General features: G+C 40.8%; 1 protein-coding gene and 1 long non-coding RNA gene across 2 annotated transcripts in view; one reads left to right on the plus strand and one right to left on the minus strand.

The window, feature by feature from the left end:
- The window catches only part of LOC144771952 (uncharacterized), a 54546-nt gene extending 54336 nt beyond the window's left edge, over nucleotides 1-210 (minus strand). The window contains exon 1 of the long non-coding RNA XR_013599558.1: nucleotides 97-210. This is a non-coding gene — a long non-coding RNA (uncharacterized LOC144771952). The remainder of the gene's footprint in view (nucleotides 1-96) is intronic.
- Nucleotides 1-14950, plus strand: part of MYO16 (myosin XVI) — a 2830569-nt gene that overhangs the window by 163557 nt on the left and 2652062 nt on the right. The window lies entirely within an intron of this gene.

The raw sequence follows: 14950 nt of genomic DNA on the forward strand, positions 1-14950 counted from the left end.
CGATCCCTAAGAAGTGCTCGTATAACCCGTATTAGTTGGCAGGAGTCGCCCTGATCAATAAAGTTGAGCTGCTAAAGATCTTCATAAGCTTGGTACCTGTTTCGTACGGCGTATTCTGCTGCTTTAAAGGGGAATTCTCGTTCCAAGTTCATCCACCATCCGTCAGTATCTCGACGCTGTATTGTAATGGCGATTTCTCGGAGTTTTGGCGTGTGACGTCATAGCGAAGCGCAGGGTCTCCATGCCAACACTTCCTGCTTCCTTCGGCGTTATCCAACGTCTCGCGCATGCGTGTAACACCTTGGGTCGGTGTACTTCTTGATTGCTTTTACTTGTTTATCAAATGTATAGTTTAGCTGAAAAAATATTTAACATTTGTTGCTAATGTGTTTTTTTTAAACTGCGTTTTCGGCGACTTCACACTGTTGTATTCTGATAGCCGTGGAGGGAGTTTTAGTGGAAATTGGTTATGGCATAAATTTGGAACACAGCATATCCCAGCCTGTGCCTCCTGTTTCCATGGCATGTTTCTTCACTTGCTGTGGTTCAACTTTATCTTTGTCTAGTCTCACAGATGTTGTATAACTGGCAACGATGGCTGGATACTTTTGTTCTGCATTTCCTTTTGCGGTGCTGGGTGCACAAAGTGCTTGTTTTTTTCTACTACTTTTCTTCTTCTCTCATTATAGTTCCAGTTGGCAAGGTGGGAGTACCTTTGTGAGTCGGTGGGGGTCTGATCGTTATGTATTGATACTTCTCCCTTTAGAGTCGGATAGTGTAAATCAATAAAGTTGAGGTCACTAAATCAGCTATTTTTGTGGAATGAAAAAGCGTTTATTCGTACGGCTGTTCTAATAAATCGGTTCAACAGGTTTTTTGCAAAGCTGGTGAGCCTGAGGGAATAAGGAGGTTATCTGCAATTAGTGAGTTCTGACATTTCATTCGGGCCATTTTCAGTCGTGCCCAAAAACAATATAGTCTTGGCTTCTATTTTGGATAAAAGCTTCTCTATGTTACTGTCTTTTATACGCCTCAGTACTGTCCATTTCATTTCATTTGAACTGTGGCCCTTTTCAATGCAGTGTGAGTCCATAGGAGCAATTGTCGTCTTGCATTTAATTTGTGACCGGTGTTGTGTGATTCGTTTTCTTATTGGTTGACTGGTTTTCCCAATATATGCTTTGGCACAAGGGCATATTACACAGTAAACCACGTTGTGGGTATTACAATTTGTGAATTCATCATGTTTTATGAACCTTTTCCCATAGATGAACTTATTGCCTTCAATCGTACTGTCACATGTGGCACAATATCCACACTTCTTGTGTCCTTTATTTGGTGGAAGGGATAGCATGGTTCGTAATGAAGTTTCCTGTTTTTTTACTTTTGTATTGGCATGCACTAGTTTGTCTCTAATGATGTTGTTTTTCTTGAGTGCAAAAATGGGAACCTGTCTGAACGGTTCCAAACTTTTGAATGTATTCCAATTTTTTACTGACAATCTTTTGTACCTCATTGGTAACGCCTGAAAAAGTTGTCACACAAACTAGGGGTGTACCATCCTTCTTGGTTCTGGATGTCAGTAGGGAGTCACATGGAATATACCAAGCCCTTTTCATCGCCTTTTTCTGCAGCTTTTTTGGGTAGTTTCTTACCAGTAATTTATTTAGAAGAACTGCAGCATTCTCAAAATAGTCTTCTTTTCTGGTACAATTGCGCCGGATTCTCAGGAACTGGCTTAGCGGTAGGTTCTCCCGTAGATTTCGCTGATGGAAACTTTCGAAATGAAGGAATGTATTCCTGTCGGTTTTCTTGGTATAAAGGGTGGTGTATAAATGCCCTTGTTTGTGTCTGTGGTTATGGTGGGTTTTAACTCACCTAATCATGCACTGTTCACTTAGTGCTCCGCATTTAAATAACTTCAAATCTATCACCACTCTTTACACTTTGTTTTTACACTTGTTTTCACATTTATTGAAAGCTTTTCAATTATACTTTTGAACCTTCTTGGCATTTGTTATTAACATTATTCATAACAATGTCCATACATATATACAAATAAATCGAATAAATCAATGTTGCATTGAGATTAGTAGTATGACATTCTTTTTTTCAAACGTTTGTCGATTGGCCCAATGCATTTCGGCACCCGAACGGTGCCTTCATCAGGGGAAACTCTGAGGTCAACTGTTGTTCACTGTGGAAGTTCTTATGTGATCGCCAGAGTGACTATTGTGCTGCTTGTCTTGTTCTTTTAGCTTATCTTCGTTGTAACTCTTCGTCTGTCTTGTCGAGAATCTTGCCCATCACGAAAAACCGTAGGGCAGTGGTTTTTCGTGACGGGCAAGATTCTCGACAAGACAGACGAAGAGTAACAACGAAGATAAGCTAAAAGAACAAGACAAGCAGCACAATAGTCACTCTGGCGATCACATAAGAACTTCCACAGTGAACAACAGTTGACCTCAGAGTTGCCCCTGATGAAGGCACCGTTCGGGTGCCGAAATGCATTGGGCCAATCGACAAACGTTTGAAAAAAAGAATGTCATACTACTAATCTCAATGCAACATTGATTTATTCGATTTATTTGTATATATGTATGGACATTGTTATGAATAATGTTAATAACAAATGCCAAGAAGGTTCAAAAGTATAATTGAAAAGCTTTCAATAAATGTGAAAACAAGTGTAAAAACAAAGTGTAAAGAGTGGTGATAGATTTGAAGTTATTTAAGTGCGGAGCACTAAGTGAACAGTGCATGATTAGGTGAGTTAAAACCCACCATAACCATTGACTATAGTTTTCAGGAGTGACTCTCCTGATAAAATCATAGCACCATTTGATAATCATAAAGCATTAGGATATATTGGAGTGCTCCCCACAACCCCAATTATTACTTGTTTGTGTCTGATCATCAGGTCTTGGAAATTCATCTCCAGTTTTCTGGTGTTAAGAGTGAACTGGATATCCATGTTCCTATTGTTCAGCCACTCTGCAAAGGTTTGAAGTTTTCATCGTTTACTCTCCAAAGCATAAAGACATTGTCTATATAACAATACCACATTTGCGCCCCCTATTAGCGAAATTGCTATTCTAAAGTGGTTCTTGCATTGCATTTAAGGAATCACAAATTGCGATTCCTTAAATGCAATCGCAATTTGGGAAATCGCAAATAATTGCGAATTCTCAAATTGCCAGTGCCTTGAACCTTGATGCATCGCAAATGCCCTTTTTGCGGGCGCAAACGGCCGAATTTTGCGAATTGCACCGTTTGCGCTTGCAGAAATGGTTGATGCATGTGCCTGAATATGTTTATGATATACAAATAAAAAAATGATGTTCCCTTGGACCCAACTATCAACCAATGCATTACGATCAACCACACACTGAGTAAAAATAAATACCTACAAAACCCAATCTACAATTATAAGCCACGCCGTAAATTAAAAAAACACATACATTTATTCAACATACATCATAAACAGTCATCAATACACATGTTTAAAAAGACAGCAACAACTGTCCCTAATTCATAAAAACAATGCTAATAGAAAATCAAAGTAAAAAGAGACACAAAGCAAGTGACAAGTTAAAAAATCATCAGTAAAACATTAATTTGATTGAATCTATATCACAGTCATCTCATATGAAAAAGTTTTTGACGCAATAGTTCCTCGAATTTAATATCACAAAGGTGTCGACGCATTTCGGTGTGCACACAAATATAGCGTCACCTTCATCAGGACTTCTCATGATAATTGTCTCTTTTCGAAGAGTAGCACAAAATATGTGTGTCTTAAGAGGCGAATCTAAGGAAGCAGAGAATGTTGTCCATCAAAAAAAAAATCTTTAATGTTCTTCTAGATATACGACATCTGATATATCGGAGTGCGAATTCAACAGTAACTTCACCACTCGAGATGGGGGGAATAGTGTTCAACAACATCAGAAGCTCACATCAAATAGGTGGAGTGAGAAGGCTCCTTATCAAATCTTAATAAGTATGTATTTATGATATACAAATACCATAAATCAAACCAGTTTGATTAATAATTTATTAGTCTTAAATACAAAATGTTGTTTTTTTGTTTTTCTTAAACATATCTAATAGTTTTTTCAATCTACATACATACATACAAAGTTTGTGAGCACCACATGAATAAACAAACAAATAATTCATGTAATTCATGTAAATACAGTAAAACATAATACTGGTGATCGACTACATAACCATTAGAAAAGATCACATACAATAGAAATTACAAAAGAATATACACATAATAGACATCAACAACAGAAGACATGAAGTGGTGCCAACAGGTATTACTCATTGTAATAACAGTTATAATACAATAATGAAATGGCTACAATAATATTTTATGACAAAAATGGATAGAGCTGCGCCGTCGTGAGTTTTGGAGGTTTACAACTCGATGACAACAACCTTCATCAGGGCGCTGTGAATGTTTTTGAGTAGGTGGCACCCTGCCATCCAGTCAAGGCGTACTCAATAGAACATTGCAAATAACAGGGGGCTCACAACAATCTTTGAAAAAACTGGTCTGAAATGTGAAACACATAGTATTAATATACTAAGTAAAGAGGGCTAGGGGGGGCTAAAAATAAAGCATATCCTGAGTGCCAGTGTTTAAATAGGATCAACTCACCCACATGCGGAAAGTGAATATGTGCAGCCAAGATAGTAGCAGCATGTGAAAAAGGACCAAAACGAAAAATGAAAATAAGTGGGATGAATAAGGTGCATACAAATGAAAAAGATACAAAAACAGAAAGATAAAAAATTGAAGCAAAGAAAAGATATGAAGATGGCAAGTGAAAAAATTATTTTGATTAGGGTAAGTATATGAGGTATGTCTACTTTTCAGGAATATATAAGGATGACGTTAAGGTTATCATTCTTCTAAAAGGAGAACTTCAGGGAAATGACAGATTCAGAAAGTTGTCTGAATTAATTAGGTTCCCACTGCAATTCCGTAATATAGAAAAAAAAGTCTGTATAAAAAGCAAAAAAACAGAGATAATGGTTTTTAGAAAGGAAAAGAAGAATACAAGGGGGGCGGAGAATACCAGATATGATATTTCCAAGAACACTTGCCCCAGGGAGCAATCCATAAAGAGTAGGGAAGCGGTGAAGTTCAAAAGATCAAGGTAATCGTTATGGGCTCAATGTCAGCTGCCTTGCTTCATTATACGAGGGGCAACATCCTAGGATAACATAGCCATAAAGGTCTGTAAAATAAACAAGCATTTGCAATGGAATCTGTCTCGCATTTGTGAAAGTTGGAGCTTTTGGCACTGTAATTGACAACGTTTTTTACATATCTGGCAGTGACTGAGAGTGAGGCAGAGCGTAGGTGTCTGGTGGATTGTGAGTGTGTGCATGTGTGAGTGAAAGTGATTGAGTGAAAATGAGTGACAGGGAAAGGGGGGGAACAGAGAGGGGAATGAGAGAGTCTGAGTAAAAGAAAATAGCTGGGTTTAAGGGACAGTAAGATTATGAGAGTGCACAAGATTGAGTGAAAGCATCTGAGGGAGTGTAATGAGTGAGAATAGCATGTAAGTGAGAATGAATTAAGTGTGTAAATGTAAGTGAGCTTAGCTGAGAGTGTGCATGTGAGTATGTTACACTTGTGAGTCTGCTCATTGCATCATTGGTGACAACTGGATCTCCCAGCGTGGATCCTGCAATGCTGGCAGTGTGACTACGGCTCAGTCAGCTGAATTCCTCCTTGGCTAAGGGAAAGTAGCCAGGACTGGAGCAGTAGGATTTGGATTGTTACTGGGGTACTTTCGAACACAGAACATTCGCTGGTGGATACACATTATTGGCAAATGTGATGTTAGTATAACAATATAACTAGAAGAATGCAGACCCAATTTATAACACTTGTAAGCCATTTTTTAACCAAGGTTCTAAGGCCATTTTTAACCAATGCTCTAAGGCCATTTTCAAGCAAAGTTGTGAGGCAGAAGTTCTTGGCGTGCAACTCCTGGTACCGTGCTCTGTCGGTGCACAAACAATTTCAAGAAAAGCTGTAGAATGATTAGGTTCTACAGTTCCAATCTGCAGCCTTTTAACACACACAGTGAGTGCTTGCCATACAGTAACCCACATGTAGATTGTCCCCCAAACCGACAGTGCACATGGTCACCCCCAATTTAACATTGAATGTTACAAGCCAACATAAAAAAAAATAAAAAAAATACGTGCCTTATGGCCCAGGACCAACCCTTAAGCTTAAAAAAAAGGACAAGAGACTGTTGCCTCTCAACAGGGAATGTACCCATCTCCCTTCAACTCTGGCAAATCACACCCATCCCCAAAAATCCCAAAGCTGACAGCAACGACCCTAATAATCTCCGCCCCATCTCCAACCTCCCCCTCCACTCCTAAGCCCTGGAGAAATGTGCCCTCCTCCAACTGGACAAACACATTGATACGTTTAACCTGCTCACCCCCTTCAATCTGGCTTCCGCAAAGGGTGCAGCACGGAAACCACACTTCTCAACATAGTCGATATTCACCTAGCCCTGGATAAGGGTGATACCTACCTACTCATCCTTCTTGACCTTTCCGCGGCATTTGACACTGTTTACCACCCAACCCTACTAAATACACTCAAAAACCGCTTTGGCGTCAGTGGCACTGTCCTTTACTGGTTCACTTCCTACTTTCAACATAGAACACAACAAATTAAAATTCAAAACTGCCTCTCTAACCCAACCTCTGTCTCACTTGGCATCCCTCAAGGATCCATCTTCTCTCCCGCTCTCTTTAACCTCTTTATGGAACCCCTTATCTGGATACTCAAACAAGAAAAAATCAACTACCACCTATATGCTGATGACACCCAACTGTACTATAAAATTAAATCCAATGCGGATATCCTGCACCTTAACTCAGCCTTAACCAAGATCCCAACCTGGTTCCACAACAATCATCTGAAACTCAACCGTAAAAAAACTGAGATCATCCTCTTCTCTCCCAAAAACAACCCTTTTCCCATCCAAACATGGATCGCCGACCTTAATGCGCTAAACTGCTCTCCCTCCCCGATTCGGTTAAATCACTAGGCATCACTATTAACAATAAACTCACACTTAAGTCCCACATCAAGAACTCTGCAAAAAGTGCTCTCTTCACTCTCCGCCATCTCAAAAAAATCAAACCTTTTATCCCAGCTGAAGACTTCATATTATTTATCCAGTCTATTGTTCTATCCAAAATAGACTATGGTAATGCTCTTCTCTCTGGCACCCGCAAAATCCACCTGGCCCCCTTTAAATCCGTTCTCAACCTTGCCGCCAGGTTAACAACAAACTGTAAACGCATGGACACATCTCCCCTGCCCTCAAGTCCCTAAAGTGGCTCCCCATTGAAGGCAGATCCTCCTACAAAATTGCCTGCATTACTCACAAAGCCCTTTACCAGAAGACCCCATCCTACCTCTCCAATAAACTTTAAAAAGCTGGCTGTGCCCGAACACTGAGAAGCTCCAACACTCTCCTTCTCATTCCCCCACTACTCAAAAAAGCTGCTTCAAAATCCTGCTCCTTCTCAGGTAAGGCCCCAACCATTTGGAATGCCCTACCCAAAGACCTTCTATGCAACCCCTCCTACCCCAGATTAAAAAAGACCTGAAAATTCATCTACTCACTACATTCTGGGGAAACTAAATCCCAGATCTCCTTTCTGACAACTTCTCCTCCTCCCTCTTTAGACTTCTCCCCCTTCTCTCATTCACCCCTCCATTTTCCTTTTGTCGCCTCCCTTCCCCCTCCCTTTACCTCCCACTACTTACTATGTCCTTTGAATCCTCCCTGACATTCTATAAATATTCCTATCTACAATTACATTCTGGTTCCTGCAACTTGCTATTCTATCTCTACCTATATGTGCCTTTAATCATTATTGTTTTGCCTATATTATTACCTGTATTTTGTATTGGTTTTAACACCTGTATAACTCGTATGTGGTCAACTACTATGATTGTTTGTTATTGTGTAATGCCATTGCTGATGTAAAGCGCTCTGATACCCTCGGGTGGAGCTAGCGCTGTATAAAACTTCAAAATAAAATAAATAAATAAATAAAATCCATGTTAAACATGCTGCATAATAAAACGGGTGACCCCAAAAGCGCTGTAATATCAAAACAACTGAACATAACTTATGCCGTAAAGAAACATCACCAGACAATGTATTAAATAGTCTACTATAAAGATACTGGGAAGTGTAATTTCAGCCAGGTGTACGTGATGCCACCGCCACTTGTTTAAAACAAAACCAGATTCAAACCAGGGATCTATAAAAACCCTTGAGCAATTAGTGCCTCATGACCCAGAAACACGCCCTTGAATTGAAAAGAAATAAATGAAATACTGGTGCCCTCCAACCATGTAAAACAAGTGATAACGGGGCGCTGCCTCTTACCTTCACGAAGAGCTCCACTTCGCACTGCTCGTCTGACATGCTGGCCGAAGTGAGGGGAACTGGCTCAGGGAGGGAGGGGCATCTAGATTGTCTTCTTCTGACCGTCCTGCCCCTCAGGGGTGCCCCTGAACCTCAGTGTGTGCTGCCAGCACCTGCAGAGCCCTGCTTCCAGGCCCCCAACACTCAAAACCAAACTTCCCAACAGCACCAGTGTGAGCAGCGGGAGGGATCCTGTGCCCGGCACTCAGTGCAAGACTTCACCGCACGCCCAACTGCGGGTTCACAGCAGAAGCCCCAGAACGGCAGCTAGCTCCTGCTTCGCCTCTCGGCGTCGCGCCCGCAAAAAACCCCAAAGTTGGCTTGAAAGGGAGCAATTCTGAGCTGGAAGCGCTGACACACCCAGGAAGGAGCAGAGGCGGGCCGGCGCACTGCTTGCAGTAGTGAGACACTCTGACTGAGGCCAGCCCACCCCACCCACGGAGACCCAGCCTGGTGGAGCGAAGGACACTCTAGACTCCACGAGTGGACAGAATACAGAGAAAGGGTCCCGAGTGCTGTGAACTTTACAGAGAAAATTACTGCAGGTCCAAGTGCATCCTGGTCCTGTCCGGGCGTGAGAGGAGGCATCAGGCAACAACAAAGTAGTCCCTACATTGAAAGATACCGCCCTGCAGTGTGAGGTAACTGTGGTTGGTTGATGCTGCTTCCTCCTAAAATGGAAGAAAATAGAAGTGACGAATCGGGCCACCAGCCAATAATAAGTGAGATAAAAAAAGCAATGCCAGATTTAAACCAATGGCAAGGGACAAAACAAAAAAAACGCAATGAGTTTCATCCTTAATACTAATTACTTGATGCCTCGTAGAGGCAGCGCATGCGCTGCCTATGCGAGACCTAAAAATGAAGAGACCACATGGATAGACGAATAAAAGGAAAAAATCCTTGACGGATAGATAAATATAAAGAGACCAACATATTAAGATTAAGTAAGCGGTGTGAGAAACACCTTATTTGGAACGCTGGGGGACCCAGATGGATCGGAATGGCATAAATATAAAATGGTCATAAGATGAAGGAAAATGAACAAAAGTGATTGAATCTTACCTGGCAAAGACACATGGGTTTGTGCCGCATAAAGTGCCTGAGCTTGGCCAATATGTATAAGGAGAAAGACCGGCAGCTAATATAATATATTCCGAAGCCCAATTAGTTCAAAACCGGAACACTAGACAGAGTGGTCATAGAAGAAGGTCAAGGTTCTGGATAGGCTAGACCTGCAAAAATGTCATAGACGATGGAGAAATAGCCGCCATCTTGCAATGAAGAGCCAGATCAGAAATGAGCGAATCTATAATCTCCGGTTTAACTCGCAAATCTAAAAGTTAAGAATTAGAGAAAATAAAAAAAGAATTAGGAATAAGAGAATAAGAGAATAAAAAGGAGGGAGACAGCTAACAGATGAAGCCAAATAGGATATAAAACCAAAGTAAACAAATAGGATATAAAACCAAAGTAAACAATATGTCAAGAAAGACAAAAATAAATAAGTTTGAGGAAACTACATGGGGAAGAATGCCTTCTAGTTGTCTGCAAATCGAGAACAAAGCAATAATTCACAGAGTAAAAGAACAGGGACAGAGTACAAGAATACACTTAAAAGGCACCTCTCTGTTTTTTCCTCAGGCCATCAGTGTTGCTGTCTTTGGGGTATCTGATCTTTTTCCAAAATGATCCATTTGAGATCTTTCTCATTATGCCTTTTCTGAGACCAATGTTCCACTAGAGGGGCTCCAACTTGATTGTTCTTGATGGCAGATTTATGTTCACTAAATTGAATGTTAAATTCTCGACTGGTTTCCCCCACGTAGCCAAGGTTACAGAGGCATTCAATTGGGTATACAATGTTGGCTGTCCTGCAGGTGGTTATTTCCATGAGTTTAAATTGCCTATGCCCCCAAACCAGAATCTTGGTAATAAAGGCATGGTTACATGCATGGCAATTGCCACATTTGCGGTTACCCAAAATGGGTGTGGAGCCTGTGGTAGATATCTGGATATACTTCCTTTCTTCATTATAGGTCACTTTCACTAAGGAATGTCTACGGTTCCTGTTTGTTACGTTTGTAAGCAAAAACTGGTCTAGGGAGTTTGGTGGATTGTTCTCCGGCGTTAAGAATATGACATTGCGACCCAATGATTTGTCCGATTTTATTGTTGAGGTTTGAATGCTGTGTAAAACATACCAACTTGTAGTCTTAATTCTTAGATTGTTTTGAGAAAAGAGTATCTCTATTGAAAAACTTGGCTCTTTTATATGAGTCCTTAATCAGTCTTTTAGGATATCCTCTTGTGAGGAACTTATGTTTAAGTTGTGTAGAGTGGTAATCATAGTCCTTAATATTGGAGCAGTTTCTGCGCAACCGTAGAAACTGACTAAATGGAATGCCGTCTTTCTGACACCTAGGGTGATAGCTGTCATAATGGAGTAAGGCGTCCTTTGCTGTTGGTTTGGTATACAAGGATACTTGGATGGTATTGTCTTCATTGAAAATCGAGATATCTAGAAATGTGACTATTTCTATGCTAGTTTTGGGAATGAACTTCAAATGTGGTTCGCATAAATTGACCCAGAGAAAAAAAATGGTGATTTGTTCTTCTCCTTTCCATATGAAGAAAATATCATCAATGTATCTTTGCCACTGATTATTATTTTCAGCAATAGGTGCTATTTCATTAAAGATGAATTTGTCTTCGAAGATGCCCATATAGATATTGGCTACATGGGGGCACATGCCGCCCTCATGCTTACTCCTTGAACCTGTTTGTAAAAGGAGTTGTGAAATTCAAAATAGTTCTCTTTGAGAACAATGGGTAGACATTCTAAAATGAACATATGATTGTCTTGTGTCTCAACTTTTTCTAGAGTCATTTTGACTGCTTCAGATGCTTCTAGCTGAGGAATACTAGTGTATAATGCCTCAATGTCCATCGTAACCAGGATATCAGTATTACGATTAAAGAATATTCCTTCTATTTTAGCTATCATATGTCCTGTAACTTTGACATGAGCTAGAAGAGCAGTTACCAATAGTCCACATATTTGAACAAAGATTCTGTGATGAATCCTATAGTAGACACAATGGGTCTAAAGGGAAGATTGATGAGATCTTTGTGTGTTTTAGGACCCCATATAGCACAGGAGTTTGGGTGTCAGGTCTATTCAGGACCTCAAATTCCTGTTTATAGATAGTACATCTATTCAAGGCACTTTCTGTAATGTGGAACATTTATTTGTTGATCCTTTGTTCAGGATAGTTGCTAATTTTCGAATAATGCTCAGGAATATCTAGCATCTTCTGGATCTGCTTCTTATAGGCTAGGGTATCCAGAACAACAATTCCCCCACCTTTGTCACATGGTTTAATAGTAACCTTGCAATTTTTGCACAGATTTTTGAAAGCCTTGTATTCATTAAAATTCTAATTTACAGAGGTTTAGGTAAAAATCATATGAATTTTGATAAAGACTGTTTTTTCAAAAATACTGACTTCTGGGACTAACTCTTCAAGAGTTGGAGTGAAAGTGGATGGAAGTTTGAGTCCTGATCTGTAATCTAGGATATGGACATTACAGTCACTGAAGAACTTCTAAGTCTAATTTTTCTGAAAAAGCAGTAAATATCACTACAAAGTTCAAATTTATTAACACTAGACCCGGGAACAAAAGATCATCCTTTAGTGAGAAGCCCTAGCGAGTGCTCCTCTAATTCTACTGGTGACAGATTGAATATCGGTATAGGGATAATGTGTGATGGGGAGTTTAATCCCTCCAATATTGATTGTGTCTGGTTTGAAGAAATTGTGGGGGATTGTTCATGTGTTGATACCGTCCCCTCGTTTGATTTCTGAATCTCGCTCTCGGTATTCCACGTGCTTCCCTAACAAACGTCTATTCCTGTTAGGTTCTTCAGGAGGTATACTTCTTTTTCCAAATGTATCAAAAAGATTGGAACCACCTTCTCCATCTGATTCGGTTGTGTCTTAAAAGGTTTGAATTGTTTTTATTTGACCAGTGTTGGTAGTCAAACTGATTAGCGTTATCTATAGGGATATTGTAATATTGTGCTCCCAGATATGGATATACTCTTTCTTCTGAAAAGAATCTGATCCCTTTTTTCAGTTCATCAGTCATCTTTCTGATTAAATATTCACTAAAAAAGTCGAATTCCACATTTTGAGCACAGTACAAGGGGCGGTCAGCCGTCCGAGCTGTCCGCAAGAAGAAGAAACTCACAGCTCAGATGCTGGTCTAGAAAACATATGGCCGCAGCACATGGCAGTTTTTAAAGCCTTCTGGCAGTAGTTAATTTCCCTCCACGGCAGTGCAGAGGACTGAAATGTGTAGTGCCCCCGAGGCAGTTTACCTGCGATGGCCGTGCCAGGGGCAGGTTTCCTCACCTTCCTGCCTTTGTTAAACTCTGCCATTTGCAAAAGTGAAAGCAAGCATTGGTGGGTCGGCCCTTCATGTGAAGCGGGAGAAAGGAAGAAAAAGATCTTCAAGGAGCACTCACGGCATGTGAAAGAAATTGCATGGGGGGACTCAATGAGAAGTGGGGTGAAAAAGAACTTCAAAGAGCATGCCGCGGTGTGCAAAGGTTTGATGCACTCTGCCACTGCTAAAGTGAAAAGATTTGGGGTTGTAAGATGCACTCCTTTGTACTCTTATCTTATCAAATACGTTCATTTTTAGTCTCTATTCCACCGTTTCAAACTCGTTTGAGACTCGTTATGGCGTGCGATACTGAGTTCGCGCTCCGTCCAATTGCGCTGGCAAGTAAACAAACAACACTTGGGGACCCATTACGCTCCCCTATCCAGCCGCACTGCCTGGTCCGTTACAAAATAGATCCAATAAATCAAATTGGTCCATGTACTCCTTATTTCTTCCTTTTTCTTTTTAATCCATTTTTTTATCAATGTTTTACTATTGTTAGTCGATTTATTGTATCCATTCTTGACCGTGTTCAAAGAAATTCCACAGACAGGAGGTGGTTCCACATATAGCGACTTTATTAAAAATGCACCCAATGCATTTCGGGAAAGATTTCCCTTCGTCAGGGGTATCTACAAAAAAATCATTAATAGATCGCCATTAATCTACAGTGTTAACGTGACTTCTTACATGCTTTTCATACTTTTTGCATTTACAATCCACAAATCATTCTCTAACATTATTTGCAACAGCTACTGTTTAATCAACCTAGTTGTCTTGTTATAATTCGGTTGCGACTCAGTCTGTAAGTATACACAGTCCCCATATTAAACGAACTGGGGCAGGTTTCCACGCCTTCCTGCCTTTGTTGCACTCTGTTGTGTGTACAAGATAAAGGCCCGCAGGTACCCAAGACACTTCAAAAACGATCACAACAAACATTGTCCTGGGCTGCTTTGAAAGTGAAAGCATGAATGGCATGCTGCACGCCGTGCTTGCAGGACCTGAAACTCATTAAACAAGCATTTACAGTGCAACGGTCTCGCCTTTGCAAAAGTTAGAGCTATTGGCATGTAAATGACAAAATTGTCATTTATGTGTTGGTTTTGAAAACAGATAAATAAATGGCATTATCATTTACAATGCCAATAGCTTAATCTCTCGCAAATGCCGCACACAAACACATAGACCCACACCTACACACACAGACTCCCCCACACACACAGAGCCCCCCCCGCACACAGAGCCCCACACACACACACACAGACCCCCACACACAGAGACACACACACACACACACACATAGTGCTGTTGCATTGAAAATGCTTGTTAAAATAATTGGTTTGAGTCAGTCCTTCCATCTGTAGAGCAAGGGAGGTGCATATTATGTGTGTGAACTGCTTTCGTCTGACACGTTCCGCTGGCGGAGATCTTTAAGGCAACCATATGCTATTCTGTGCATGCTTTGGCCTTAAGAAAGCACTAATGACCCAACGATGGCTGGTTTTATAGGACAGTCTTGCAGAATCAATTAATTTTGATAGCAGGCTGTTTAATGTTAACCTCACTTTCTCTTGTAGTTGCTGCTTTGACATTTTATTCAAGAAACGATGGGTTTGGGACTAAGTGACAGGGGCTTATTTACAAGCTCCTTGCGCCGCCTGTACGTCACTTTTTCCCACGTTCAAAGTGACGTACCGGCGGCCCAAGGGTCTTGTAAATAAGCCCCACAGTGCTGCAATGTGGAGTTTAACCATCACCACATGTATTATACTTACCTCAACCAGGAGCTAGTGAAAGGATTACTGGAGGAGCACAACATTCCTGCGCCCCACACATGCACAATGACCTGCTTGCTGCAGGCAGGAAACCGTGTTCAGCTAACCACAGGCAGTATTTCAGAGAACCCACACAGGCCGACAAAAGCAATCCTGTTACGTCCAAGCTTATGCACCTAGTTGACTTCGCAGTGTTTCGGTTACACATCTAAACACGACAAACAG

Source organism: Lissotriton helveticus, chromosome 8 (genome assembly GCF_964261635.1).
Source record: "Lissotriton helveticus chromosome 8, aLisHel1.1, whole genome shotgun sequence".
Taxonomy (NCBI): Eukaryota; Metazoa; Chordata; class Amphibia; order Caudata; family Salamandridae; genus Lissotriton; species Lissotriton helveticus.